Source organism: Cervus elaphus, chromosome 33, assembly GCF_910594005.1.
Source record: "Cervus elaphus chromosome 33, mCerEla1.1, whole genome shotgun sequence".
Lineage (NCBI taxonomy): Eukaryota > Metazoa > Chordata > Mammalia > Artiodactyla > Cervidae > Cervus > Cervus elaphus.
This window is the reverse complement of record NC_057847.1, coordinates 59006111-59018782: the sequence shown is the minus strand read 5'-3', so window position 1 is coordinate 59018782 and position 12672 is coordinate 59006111. Positions and strand designations below refer to the sequence as shown.

Genomic DNA, 12672 nt, shown 5'->3' with positions numbered 1-12672 from the left:
TCCCCAGGCAATGCAGATAGACTGATCCACTCCAACATCTGGGTGGGTGAGTTCAGATTTGATTAACTGCAAGGCCACAGTTACTGCTTAAGGAGGTCTATTTCTTAGTCTGTCAATCTTAGCATTCCTCTGGCCACAGGGGATGTGTAAGAATGAGCATTACATAAAACTTGGTCAATAGGACATAAATGTGACACTTTATTTTAAAAAAGTGCTTTTCTGACAAACTTAATACCAAGTAGGATTATTCTTTCATTAGACAAGGACATATGTAAATCAGATTACAACTGGCCATCTTGTTATTATGGAAAAGCCAGACTTTATAAAAAGCAGTTATTATGGAAATCAGCTAAGAAAAATCAAAAGGAAATGGGTCTTGACAGCATCACTGAACACTCACATGAAACAAATCTGAAGTTCTTCTTTGTATTTTTTAGCTATGTGAGCCAATATAGTATATGTATTACTTAAGACATTTGCAGTAATTTTTTTCTTGCTTCCAAAAACATCCTAACAGATACATTTGCTTCAGAATTAAACAAAAAGAAAACTCTTGTTGGTCTATATAACTGAGATTATCCAAGGTATTCTATCTTCATACAAGACTGGATACTGCAACAGATCCTGGATACAGGAACTGTTTTGTCTCTCTTCTCCTTAGTTGGACTTATTTTCTAGTTTCATTCAGCAGCTCTCAGATAGTCAAAGGTCTGCTTCTGAAGCAAGGGGTGAAGTGAACAACCCTAGAAGAATACAGTAAAAGTAAAATGAAGGGTAATTATCTAGTGGAAAATTGCATAAAGTGATCAGAAGAAGAATGGATGAATTCTGGGCAGGAGTTAAAATAGGTATCTACTAAATAAGGGCAAATCACTTGACTAAAAAGTCCTTAGTTCTAGTCTCAGTTGATCTGTAATTCACTGGATATGACCTTGGAAATGTTACTTAAATTCTTTTAACCTTGATTTTCAAATACTGAAGTTAGCATAAACAATCTTTAAGGTTTACTTTGATTTTATTTTAATGTGATAGTATACTAAATATACTGTAGTATACTGTGGTTGTTCAGTCGATCAGTCATGTCCAACTGTTTGCAACCCTGTGGACTGCAGCATGCCAGGCTTCCTGGTCCTTCACTATCTCCCGGAGCTTGCTCAAACTCATGTCCATTGAGTTGGTGATGCCATCCAACTATCTCATTCTGTCATCACGTTCTCCTCCTGCCTTCAATCTTTCCCAGCATCAGGGGCTATTCTAATTAGTAGGCTCTTTGCATCAGGTGGCCAAAGTATTGGTGCTTCAGCATCCTTCCTTCCAATGAATATTCAGGACTGATTTCCTTTAGGATTGACTGGTTTCATCTCCTTGCAGTCCATGGGACTCTCAAGAGTCTTCTCCAATACCACAGTTCAAAAATATCAATGCTTCAGTGCTCAGCCTTCTTTATGGTCCAATTCTCACATCCATACATGACTATCGGAAAACCAAAGCTTTGACTAGATGGACCTTTGTTGGCAAAGTAATGTCTCTGCTTTTTAATATGCTGTCTAGTTTGGCCATAGGTTTTTACTATAGTACAATGTAGTATAGTGTATTTAGTATACTGTCACATCAAAAGAAAATCAAAGTAAACCTTCAAGATTGTTTATGCTAACTACAACATTCGAAAGTCAAGGTTAAAAGAATTTAAATGACTTTTTCAAGGTTACCTCCAGTGAATTATAGACCAACTTGGACTAGAACTAAGGACTTCTTAGTCAAGCAATTTGCCTGTAAAAACTGGGAGGAGGTGACATATCAGTAAGAAAGAATAATTCAGTGCCTTAGTTAGGTTTCTTACACAGTATAACTCTGGGACTATCACCTTTGCTGAGAGGAGGATAACAGTTTGCTCTTTGCTTCATTGTGGGGGGAGAAAATAGGTGCTTCAATTTAGCAAAAAGTTTTAATCTAGGGAGAAAAAAAATCTCTTCAAATACACCACAGCATACCTCTGTGAAGGTTATTTCTTTATTTCTTGGCATATTGGCATCTTATTTATTTTACCTGTTAAAGCCACATATGGATTTCTTCTACTGCCTAATACTCATCAGAAATGAAAAATCAAGTTGCTTTGATCCTGCAAGAACATTTTAATCACAGGATGAATTAAATACAAGTCAGCAATTTATATCTGACTTGTAGAGCATCTGAAACCCTGAATCTCATCTAAAAAGGCAAAAAGAAGAAGAGAAATGACTATTTACACTATTCTTTTTTCAGGGTAAAGAGTCACTTTTCACTATACTTCTTTCAGGGAATATGTAAATAATTATTTAATAATAAGAGGCGAAAGAAAGTAAAGAGGGTTGTATATAATGGCTACAGTTTTGACAGATCAAACTCAGAAAGTAATAGGACAAAATGTGAAATATTTCTCAAAGTTCAAGGGCTTCAATTCAAGGGCCGATGAAACCATAAGTGTGGTCCTTTGGCTTCTAGAGCCACTGCATAGTTTTTTCATCTGACACTGTCAGAAAGAATTTTAAATGTTTTGCAGGCTACTCACAGGTTAGAGTCCCAAAGAGATTTTAAAGGTATCATAAAAGTTGTGATAATACGTATTTTTCATCTTACAGAGTGGGTCAAAGGTTCTATTAAAAAGCCTCTTTAATATAAAATGAACATAAGAAATTCTCAGATAGGAACTCTATGCAGAACAGACAATTTCTAACATAATGACACCAGATTTTGTCCCAACAGAGGGGTCAAATAGCTTCAGTGTGTGACCTCAGTTTTAGTAATTTTATGTCACTAATTTTCCATTAGTGGAGCTATGCAGGGAGTTGTGTTGCAAGCAGAGAGAAAACATAACTTCAAGTTATTGGTCTTATATATTGCTATTCATGTGGAAAAAAAAAAAATAGGCATGAGTTTAAAGGGAGGTAGACGCAGAGGTAGATGCAAAGTAGACCATTTACTGTAAACATAAGTGTTTTATTCATATATTCTTTCATTCATCATATTTCTGAATATTTCCTATGAGCCAAATTCAGCATGACTCATTAGATTCTTTCAGAAGTGGTATTGAGGGACTTTAAGTACATTCACTGGAAGAACCGATTAGAAAAGTGTAAGAAAACACCCAGCTATGTGTATATGTACATACCTGTGTACATGGAATTTGATACAATAGTTTTTAACTTTTTAAAATAATTTAAGATTTGTAACATGTCGTATAAAAAGTGCCATGCTAAGTCGCCTCAGCTGTGTCTGACTCTTTGTGACCCTTGACTGTAGCCCTCCAGGCTTCTCTGTTCTGGAGCTCTCCTGGCAAGAATACTGGAGTGGGTTGCCATGCCCTTCTCTAGAGGATCTTTCATACCCGGGGATCAAAACCATATCTCTTTGGTCTCCTGCATTGGCAGGCCAGTTCTTTACTACTAGTGCCACCTGGGAAGCCCATATAAAGAGTACAGAGAATTATTTCTAAGAATCTATATCAAGGAAATAATCAGACACATGTGTACAGGTTTATCAATGAGGATGTTCATTACAGGGCTACTTATGAGCAAAACTGAAAATAATTTAAGTGAATATCAATTGAGAACCAGTTAAATACATTAAGATATATTCACATTATTAAATATTTATAGCCATTGAATACTGCATACAAATTAAATATTTATTTATCATAACCTCAATTTTATTATGTAACCTTATGAAAGAAAATGAAAGTGTTAGTTGCTCAGTCTTGTCTGACTCTTTGTGGCCCAATGGACTGTATTCCATCAGGCTCCTTTGTCCATGGAATTCTCTAGGCAAGAATACTGGCATGGGTAGCCACTCTCTCCATGGGATCTTCCTGACAGGGATCAAATCTGAGTCTCCTGCATTGCAGGTGGATTCTTTACCATCTGAGGCACCAGTAATCTTATGGACATGTATAAAATTTGAAGGAAGTTTATACCCAAAGAGCTGTTGTCTTTAGGTGGTGGTGACTAGTTTTTTTCTGGATAGTATATTTTCAGGTAGTTGTGCTTTCTCAGATTAAAAGCAGAATTTGAGGAGTGAATATCTGAATATCAACTAACTGCTAAATCACAACTGTTGGGTCATGATTCTCTGTTTTTGATGGTATTCTCTCAGTCACATTTAGGTTTACATGTTAGCAGAGAATGTGATTGTGTAATGTGATACATCTGTGACATATTAAAGGGCTCACTGCATAAAACTCCATCCAACTCCTGTAAAAAAATGTTTTTTTTGTTTTTTTCTTTTTGTTTTTGCCACAGCTCATGGCATGAAGGCTCTTAGTTCCCCAGCCAGCTGGCATTTGACCAGTGCCCCTTGCAGTGGACACACAGAATCTTAACAACTGGACCACCAGGGAAGTCCCAGATCCATCTGATTTCTTGCTAATGCCTTGAATTCCACAGATGGACATATGGTTTTAATGTTTAAACAGCACAAAGAAATAAATCAATGACTGAAATTCACATTATGTGTCAATACTGTTAATACATTCCCTTAAGAGGGGGATTTTGAAGAAGGCAGAGGGAAGTAGTTGAAGTTGAACCTGCTTTAAAGAGGGGAAAAAAGACTTTGAGGGAAGTTGCTGGAGACGAAGATAGCCATCACTGATTTCTGATTTTACAGCTTTCCTGAGGGTTGATTTACATTTAGTCATGCAAAAGGATATGCTTTGTGATATTTAAGTATCCCTTTTTCAAACTACGAGATTTCGTTTTGAATTATTTCCCCTGTTGATTAATGGTCTTTCCCATTAGACTGGAAGTTCCCTGAAGGTGGGGGCTTTGTTTTCTATGCTATTACAATCCTAGCTCCCAGTGCCTTTGCAAATTAAAAATGTATCTAAAAATATTTGGTCAGCCTACATTTTTAGAAACAGAAAAGGCTTTGGAACCAGATAGATCTGGTTATTACAGTGGCTCTGTCACTACCACTGCGATCCTTTCTTCCTCCCTTCCTTCCTTCACTGCTTCTTTCCTTCCCTCCCTTCTACAAATATTAGCTAAACATCAACAGTATGAAGCTTTATGTTAAATGTAAGCAAGTTAAAAACCTCATGACCTCAATGTTTTATCAATGACAAAGTGAAGAGAAAATAGTTCTCCTTTCTAGATGGTTGAGAATATTCTGTGCAATGAGAAATTATGGATTTGAGATATCTTGCATCGTTTTCACAGTTTTCTAACTTAGTAAATGATAAATGGTAGCTATTAGTAGCATTATAGTACTGTATAATAAAGCATTCCTTTGCACTTAGTCATGATTTATAATGCAGATATTTATTGAGTACTCATGGAGGTCCAGGGATTGTTCTTTAGATCATCAATACAAACATGACTAAGACAGCGTCCTGGGCCTCTGGGATCTCACATCACAGTGAAAAACGTACCATAGGGGCACAAAACCAAGTTACCTGAAACATTTTTTGCCTGGTCAAGTTACATGACCCCTCCTCCCCATACTGTATTTAAAAAAAAATAAATTTTTTTTTTAAATTAAAAAAAAATAATTTTTTTTTTAAATTAAAAAAAAAAAATCCATAAAGCTAAATGAGTCTAAGTCACTCACAGAAGTTGCAGGCTTCCCTTGGGTAATTCATTACTTGACTGACCTTAGTGTGACAGAATGAAGGTCATCTGAGTGGAAGCAAAGGATGCTGGCTTTTCTGTAGGACTTCAACTTTTGAAGGGAGCACAGTCCTAACTCATTCTCAGTTGACCCAATCAGTACTAGGCTTTGTGTATCAGTTTCTAGAATAGATGTGAGTGCTCTCCCATCAAGACTTTGTGGGAAGGAAGGGCCAGGGGTAAGAGACCTAGATTTCTGCAAAAGCAATAGAAACAAAGGATATTCAGGGGACAGGAAGATGGACAAAATTTAGGAAAAAAAGTTGAGCTTTACACTGAAAGTTGAATCAGAATGCACTAAGTAGAATATCAGAAACAGTTCTGGGCATATACAAAAAAAAAAAAAAATTGCAATTTTCCTCCTTAGTGTCTGTCACTTGTGTAATACATGTGTGTGTGCTCGGTCACTTCAGTCGTGTCCAACTGTCTGTGACACTATGGATTGTAACCTCCTAGGCTCCTGTGTCCAAGGGATTTTCCAGGTATGAATACTGGCTGGAGTGTGTTGCCATTTCCTATTCCAGGGGATCTTCCCAAACCGGGGACTGAACGTACATCTCTGTGCCTCCTGCATTGGCAGGCATGTTCTTTACCACTAGCACCACTTGAGAAGCCCTGCATAAATGGATAGTTCTTTTTAGGCCTAATCTTAGAGCACTGAGGCAGACTCCTGATACCTGCAAATCTTGAGGTCCCTGGAATGAGAGAACAGAGAAAAGGACTGGAAAAGGCTGTCTCAAATCTCCTGATGGAAATTCATAGCAACAGCTTCTAGACAAATCCTGCTACATGTAGACAATTCCTGCTGCCTGCAGTGGCAGCCATGTCAGTACCACACGAGTGTGAATGTAGCTGACTTCTCATGCGTGCCGTGTGCTCAGTTGCTCAGTCATGTCCGACTCTTGGCAATCCCATGGCCTGTAGCCTGCCAGGCTCCTCTGTCCATGGATTTCTTCAGGTAAGAATACTAGAGTGGGTTGCCACTATTCCAGGGAATATTCCTGACCCAGAAGATATTCCTGACCCAAGTATCGAACTCACATCTCTGATATCTCCTGCATTGGCACGGGGCTCTTTACCACTCTACCACCTAGATTAACAATTCAGTCAAAGTGGGGGTATTGAAGACCCTCCATAACATGTGACTGGAGGGGAAAAATTGGGGAATTTTACTGATTATACAGAAACTTTCTTGTTGAATCTAAAAAGGGACTATTCGATCACTGATGAAAAAAGTCCCTCTCATTGTCCTTCAAAGAAAATCTCAATCTTCAGAGGCAAATCTATGTGTGACTGCAAGTACAGGATTCCTGGATGAAATGTTCTCTTTTAAGCACGAATAGTTCAGAAGGTTGGAGCCAAAGAGAAGCAGCTATCTGCTTTTCCTGTTTCCTAGCTACAGCCCTGAAGTAAGCTCTAACCCAGCTGGGAATGAGTTTTGACTGGGGCAATTATATAGATGTCACTGTAAGCTGTTATCTTATCAGATTTTTTCTTTTCTTTCAGAGTCCCAGCATCATCTTTCAGAGGGACTGGATTACTTAGGATAAAGAGAGCTTAGATACATTGTCATGATAAAAACAAAGATGTCTCAGACATTGGCTTTACAATGTTAGCCACAGATGCAAACTGCTTGAAAAGATACATGAAAATAAAAGCAAACCCAGCTCACTCATTGCTCAAGCAGTAATGATAGTCAGACTTTTCAAAGATCCTGGACACTGATTGATTTATCCATTGCATAGTTTGCATCTTATTTGAGGAAGTTCTTTAAATGCAGGTTCCCTCCAATGCATGCTGAAATGTCTTTTAGTGTCTATTGGGAGAAGCATCTAGAATCTTACCAACAAATCTAGATTCTGTGAAGCTTACTCAATGCTTGGAACAAAAATACACCCATCCAAGAGTGCAATCTCAGTGAATGAGTGCATACCTGCCACATTTTCTGATGAAGACATGGTCTAGGAATGGACAGTAGCCCCTGAAATGCCCCACAAAAGACTAAGCAGGTAAGAAAGGCAATTTACAATTTTGCGCATTTGTGAAAGAGAGGTGGCCTTAGCAAAGTGAAAATGGCAGGTTAGCTTTCAGCTACATTTTCCTTTAGAGAATGGGGGAGATTAAAAGGCAATGCCAAACAATACTCAAACTACTGCACAATTGCACTCATTTCACACGCTAGTAAAGTAATGCTCAAAATTTTCCAAGCCAGGCTTCAGCAATATGTGAACCATGAACTTCCAGATATTCAAGCTCATTTTAGAAAAGGCAGAGGAACCAGAGATCAAATTGCCAACATCCGCTGGATCATCAAAAAGGCAAGAGAGTTCCAGAAAAACATCTATTTCTGCTCTATTGACTATGCCAAACCCTTTAACTGTGTGGATCACAATAAACTGTGGAACATTCTGAAAGAGATGGGAATACCAGACCACCTGACCTGCCTCTTGAGAAACCTGTATGCAGGTCAGGAAGCAACAGTTAGAACTGGACATGGAACAACAGACTGGTTCCAAATAGGAAAAGGAGTACCTCAAGGCTGTATATTATCATCCTGGTTATTTAATTTATATGAAAAAATTTATATGAGAAATGCTGGGCTGGAGGAAGCACAAGCTGGAATCAAGATTGCCAGGAGAAATATCAATAACCTCAGATATGCAGATGACACCACCCTTATGGCAGAAAGTGAAGAAGAACTAAAGAGCCTCTTGATGAAAGTGAAAGAGGAGAGTGAACAAGTTGGCTTAAAGCTCAACATTCAGAAAACTAAGATCATGGCATCCAGTCCCATCACTTCTTGGCAAATAGATGTGGAAACAGTGGAAACAGTGGCAGACTTTATTTTGGGGGGCACCAAAATCACTGCAGATGGTGATTGCAGCCATGAAATTCAAAGACGCTTACTCCTTGAAAGGAAAGTTATTACCAACTTAGACACCGTATTAAAAAGCAGAGACATTACTTTGTCCACAAAGGTTCATCTGGTCAAGGCTATGGTTTTTCCAGTGGTCATGTATAGATGTGAGAGTTCGACTATAAAGAAAGATGAGTGCTGAAGAATTGATGCTTTTGAACTGTGGTGTTGGAGAAGGCTCTTGAGAGTCCCTTGGACTGCAAGGAGATCCAAACAGTCAATCCTAAAGGAAATCAGTCCTGAATATTCATTGGAAGGACTGATGCTGAAGTTGAAGCTCCAATAGTTTGGCCAACTGATGGCAAGAGCCAACTCATTTGAAAACACCCTGATGCTGGGAAAGATTGAGGGCAGGAGGAGAAGGGGACGACAGAGGATGAGATGGTTGGATGGTATCATCAACTCAATGGACCTAAGTTTAAGCAAACTCCAGGAGATACTGAAGGATAGGGAAGCCTGGCGCGTTGCAGTCCATGGAGGGTTGCAAAGAGTCGGACATGACTGAGCAGCTGAACAACAACATTTAATAAATGGGATAAAATATCAAAGAGTTTTAAGTGATTTTTCCATACAGCTAGTATATGATAGAATCATTTTCAGATCAGTTTTTGCCTCAAATGTCAGTGTCATTTCCACCATATCACAATGGCCTCTTCACTGACTTCAGAAAATTCTATGAAGGACGCAAAGCACAGGTTAAGTCCTGTTTCTTGAAAGTCTGACCTTGTGCACTGAGTCCATGATCGTCTCTCTTTCCTAAAAATCTGCCTTACAGATTTCCTCATTATGGGATTCAAGCAAACATAGCATCATTACTTTCTTTTTCAAACTTCATATGTGCATGTTGTCTGTCAGGCGAGTGTAATCTCCTCTGTTCTGTCTCGTCTTAACAAAAATTTAAAGCGACAGATACTAAAGCCCTCAGTGCATCACAGCTCTTGCACAGACCGTGGTCTCGAAAAGACCGTATTATAGTTCTTAGATCAATGCTACAGCTCCATGTTACAACTCAGTTTTATTTAGAAACTAGCAGGAAGATACATCCTTGAGCGTGAGGGCATGCCTACTCAAATATGCGAAGAGGAGAGAGAGAGAGCAAGAGCGAGAGAGAACGAGCACGCGAGCGTGGGAGAGGAGAGAGAGAGGCCCCTGGCCCTTTGGCTCCTCTTTTTATATGTTTTTTCCTCCACCCCCTGGGCCTGCCCTATGTAAATTGGGCTATCTGGGATTGCTGTTTCTTCTACCTGAGGTCCTCACTCCGGTCCTCGGACTTTTCTTTGACCTTCCTTTGTTCTATTTGTGTAGGCTTTTCCCTTCCTTGTCTTTTAGCCACCGCCATTTTAGACTCCTGTTTCCTATTCTAACTACCTAACATTCCCCACTCAAGAGATGGGAGGCCCAATTCTTTGGGAATAGGGGCGTCAAGGTCTTTCTGGCTACTTCCTGCTGAACTGGGACAGCGAGGGGTATTGGGCCTCCCCCTCTTGCTAGTGTCAGACCTCAGAATCCTTATAGTCCATCTAAGGATGGGTAATATTTTCCGTGGTTGGCTGTAGTTTTATATATCCTTGTTGAACTGGTACTGCTTGTTGGAGCTTGTTGACCTGGCAGCAGAGGCTTAGACTCTATGGTCTCAAAATTGGAGACTACTGCATATCCGGCTCTTCTTTTTTCATCCAAGACAAAGCTGCTTCCATGAGTGTACCAGATTTTCTCAGAAGTGGCCAGAGGATCTTCCCAACAATCCCTCTCGGGGTTTCATCCAGCGTTCCAAGGTTTCTAGGCAAGAGTGAAAGGGGAGAGAGCCCTTGGAGGTAGGCAGGAGGGTGGCTGGGTTAAGAACCTCACAAGGGGATATAGTGAAGCCTGGATTTTCCATCAGCACTATTTGATATCTGAGGATTCTTTGATCAGACATCCATAAAAGGCCTCTCCCATTTAGGAGTTGTTTTACTTCGTGGCTGGTAAAAATAGTTAGTCTGCCCCCAAAGGAGAGTTTTAAAGCTCCTTCTATCAGGATTGCAATAGTTGCAAGATTTCGAAGGCCGGGAGACCAGCCTTGGTGGGTTGGGTCAAGCCTCTTGGATAAATAAGCTACACGTTGGGGCTCAGACCCCAACCTTTGAGTTAACACTCCCAAGGCTATTCTCTCTCTTTCGTGAACATAAAGTTGGAAAGTGTGTAACGGGTTCTTCAGTAGTAACCAGACACTGTAGGACTCTAGGGGCTGAAAAGCTTTCCGTCACAAGGGTGGTCCTCAGTTTAGTGAGTATATCTCTTCCCAATAAGGGAGTAGGACACTCAGGGACCACCAGAAACTGGTGGGAAAATATTTGTCCATCCCAGCAACAAAGAAGTGCTCAGGTGAATCTTTTAGTAGTTGCTTTTCCTGTAGCACCCAAAATGGCACAGGTTTGGGAGGAGAAGGCTCTGGAATAGGAGCTCAAGACAGAGTAGGTAGCCTCTGTGTCAGTCAAGAAATTCTCAGACCTATCTGCCACATCCAGTTGCACCCTTAGCTCCAGCCCCATGATGGTTATCTGTGACAGGTGGGCTGGCTGGAGCAGGCTGCTTCAGTCCTGTTGAGCCATCGTGAGGGAAGGCTTGGCACTTGACCTCGAGCCTCTTGGGTCCCAAGGGCAGAGTAGCGCCCAATGTCCCAGTTGATGGCATTTGTAGCAAGACATTTTAGGAGACTTGTCACGGTTTGGATACTCTTTGGCCCAATACCCCACCTGTCTACAGATTAGGCATTTGCCTCGTGCCTTGTGCTTTAAGGACTTGGGTTGGCCATAGGGCTTCCCTGGAGGGTGGCCACCATCTGGGCATGCCTCATCTCTTTCCTTCTCTCCCTCTCCTGGGCCTTGGCCTCCTTCTCCTGTTCTTTGTTATAAAAGGTATTAGTTGCTATCTGGACCATCTCATCTAAAGAGGCAGCAGGGACCTGCTGTTGTAACTTTATTCTGATCTCTGATGCACACTGGGACAGGAATTTGTCCTTTAAAATCACTTGTCCCTCGTAAGAGTCTCAGTCCAGATTGGTAAACTTTTGGAGGGCCTCTTTTAGCCTTTCCAGAAAGGCAATGGGGTTCTCACTGGGCTCCTGAGTGATTGCTGAGACCCGGGCATAGCTGATGACTTTTTGCTGGGCTGCTTTCAGTCCTGCCTCACACAGATTAGAAAATGGGAAAGGGATTTCCCAGATGTGCTCGGGGTCATTATAATTCCAGTTAGGATCTGAGGAGGGGACTGCAGTTTCCCCTACTGGGTATTTGTCACCTGACATGTGAAGCCCTGTTCCATATCTTCAGGCTTCCTTTAAGACCCTAGTATGCTCAGGGTCAGATAACTTGGACTAAATATGACCATGATGTCCTTCCACGTCAGGTCAAAGGCCAAGGTAATGTGTTGGAGTGTATTTATATTTTCCTGGGTCATCTGTATAGCTTCCCCGGTCTTGTCTGATCTGTCTTAGTTCTAAGATGAAGAAGGACTTATGGACCCGGGTTGGTCTGAATTCTCCTCCAGTTTCAACTAAGGGACATACTTGAGTTGGCTTTTGTGGAAGGGGTGTTCCTGGATATGGGGGCACGTTTGGATACAAGGAAGGAACACCAGGCACCTCGGGAGCTGTGGGAGGCTCCAGTCTCTTTGGGGGTGTGAGAGGTGAGCCTTCACGAGGGGGTTCCTTCTCTTGGTTGCCTGTGCCTAACAGCATTTGCCTAGTAGGCTCACTTTTAGGGCATACAACAATCCCATACTTAAGACAGACAACATTTTGAGGACCAGATCCCTAGGCAGGTCAAGGCAGTTTGACCTCCTGGGACCCCTGGACTGGAGTTGGGCATCCCCAAAATCTCCAGCGTGACCAGTGCTGGGTAAGATTAAGGGGTTGTAACTTTAACTCATTGCCAGTTTGTTCACCACAGATGGGAATAGATACACTGATGTAAGGCAATCCAAGCCTATGCCCTGAGACTGGGAAACAGTGAAACAGTCATAAGCCTTGTCCTCTTACTGCTCTAAGGGATTGTAAGTCATTGATTTCCTCCCCTAGTCCTCCATAAGAGCAGGTTAGGGTGTCTCCAATAGTAAACATTTCATTGTTATAGACCT

General features: G+C 40.9%; 1 pseudogene; it reads right to left on the bottom strand.

Moving 5' to 3' along the window:
• Positions 1–12274, bottom strand: part of LOC122688517 — a 33297-nt pseudogene extending 21023 nt beyond the window's left edge.
• Positions 12275–12672: the final 398 nt, after the last annotated feature.